This window comes from Botryllus schlosseri, chromosome 11, assembly GCF_051294905.1.
Source record: "Botryllus schlosseri isolate E-star chromosome 11, Bs_hap1, whole genome shotgun sequence".
NCBI classification, from domain to species: domain Eukaryota; kingdom Metazoa; phylum Chordata; class Ascidiacea; order Stolidobranchia; family Styelidae; genus Botryllus; species Botryllus schlosseri.
Window position 1 is genome coordinate 4,040,876 of NC_137246.1, and position 2,559 is coordinate 4,043,434.

Below are 2,559 nucleotides of genomic sequence, written 5' to 3' on the forward strand. Positions count from 1 at the left end.
AACAGATTTCCATTCATTTCCTTCCAACGCAAAGGTCAGGAAGGCTTGGGAATGCAGAGTAAGAAGGCAGGATTTCAAACCTACTTCCACAAGCTTCATTTTCTCCTCATCGCCGACCTCACTGCAGTTGCAGTGACTTAAAAAGCTCAGAAATCACAGTGAGCCGAGCTACAAGTTGGCAGCTAAAGACCCGATGAATCGCGAGCCGATGCATGAGAGAGTGGAAAGAATGTAAAAGACAAGAATAAATGCATAGATTAGTTCAAATACTGTCATGTCGTGGAGCACAAAGCCTTAAACAGGCTAGAAGCACCACTGTTGTGTACAATAATAATAATAATAATAATTTGCTCCTACTACTTTTGCAAGGAAGGTTTTGCTGCTAGTGCATTATAGATACACCAATACAGTCACGTCTAAAGAGAGGTGCGATTCCCAGTCGCAATCTCCGTGGTGAAGCAGAAGATATGCGCATTGCAAAGAGGCGGACCCTGAATTCCATGCCGTGTCAACTGTCTTCCTCCAATGTTGTGGATGCTGCACATGCAAATCTTACATTGTCATCTGGTGATCCTGATCTAGAATCGCCATCGTGTAGCCTTGAAATGGAATCTTCAAATCCATTAGGATCCTTAGGGTTAGAAGCCAACGAAGTCAGTCATATGCAGATTAGCTACCTAAGCCCACAGGACATCAGAACAGAGAGGATGTGCAGAATGGGGTAAATAGCCTACATAGGGCTCTTCGACTCACAAGTAGCAATTTTGGTAGGGTTTTGGACTGCTTTGAGGGGAACAAGACAGCAAATACTCCATATGCAACATCTCTTTTCAAATCACTTCAAGGACAGTACAGTATGAACAGGTATTCAATATTGTGGGGGTTATTGCACGAAGAAAGGGCCATTCAAGACTACTAAGCATCACTCATGTGAATGTAGCAAAGATTGGCCTTGTTCTTTTTCCATATGGATATCTGGGTGCTTCACATGAGTGATTCTAGCTGAGCAGACCTCGTCTGCACTGGTGTGCTTGAGGTATCGTAACAGCACATGCGATGAGTTCATGAAATTTGAACTTGGGCAGAAATCACAGAAAAAGAGTTTTTATTTGGCTGCTGCTAGATAATTACAAACAAATCACTCTTATTGGCATCAAATTCAGGCCCAAATGTATGCCACAAATAGTCCTGCCTTCTTATACTCTGCCTTCCCAAGCCTTCCTGTCCTTTGCGTCGGAAGAAAGTGAATGGATAGATCTGTTCTTCCCCAGTTCATTGCCATTGGTGGCACTGCATTCATAAACACAGTAGAATTTCGGCATTATATTTCAGTATATGTTATTAAATATTTTATTTCCTTTCCTAATTTTATTATTGATGAAGAAATAAACATTTAACTGTAATCTTGTCGTTTTTATACAGTCTACACGGCTATAGGAATCAGACATGGGGTGATTACTTCGTGATTGTAATCGATTGCGATTACGATTACTTCTGAATGACGCGATTACGATTACGATTACGATTACAGCAAAATCAGGAAGTAGTCGATTACGATTACGATTACATTGGAAAAGTAATCACGATTACTCACGATTACATTTATTTTGCATCTTAGAAGGTATGTTGGAAGACAATATATGGATTGCGCTGAAGAGTCCTAATGAGATAACAGACTCCATTTGAAAGAGATGCGTCATTTGCTTGTTACGTCATAATGTGCCCATTGTCCATTTTTATAGAGGTCAATTCATCGCGCCCAATGATTTGCGTTCTTGCCAGGGCCATAATTGCCGCAACCCAAATTTCCCAATAGGGTGGGGAGCGAGCTCGAAGGGGACTCAAAAACTATTTCGTAAACCAACATAAGTTATAGAGTATTTTCGAGAGATCTAATTAACTTGAAAATCCTCTCTCGATCAGTGATTTCCAGCCGCGGCTCCGAGCTAGCCTACTTGCGGCTCCCATTGACGTTGGAAAATCCAACAAAAATATTATAAAATCAATTTAGAACAAACAAGAAAATTGATATTCAAAAATTACACTTGCTTGGCTTGGAATCTGGATTTTGTAATTAAGGGTGGAGACCAATTCCTTCGCTGTCCAGTAGCGATGCTCTACTCAGCAACGATTTCGTTACTCAACTCACGTTAAAAAGTATGCTCACACTCAAATGCGTTTGGATCGTCACTCAAATTTAAGTATGCTCATCATCAGACTTAATTAAGTGCAGGTGGTGTTGCGACACGTTTCACAACGCTATCTGACCATCAAACCAATGGATCATTTGACTTGATTGTCAAGTTCAACGGCCGCATTGACAGAATGATTGCTTTTTTCCCATTATGAAAATGTTTTCAAGTCCTATTGTAGTTAATGTGACCACTGACCCTGGTAATTCACAACTTGAGTTGCTAGACATGCAGTCAGATGTAAAGACATCACAATTTGTTTGTGCGTCTCACGAAAGTTTTTTCTTCTATAGTCTGCTACGCTTGAGCCACTGCAATATCGTTTGATTATATAACAAACTGGAGGTCACGAATTAACATCATACAC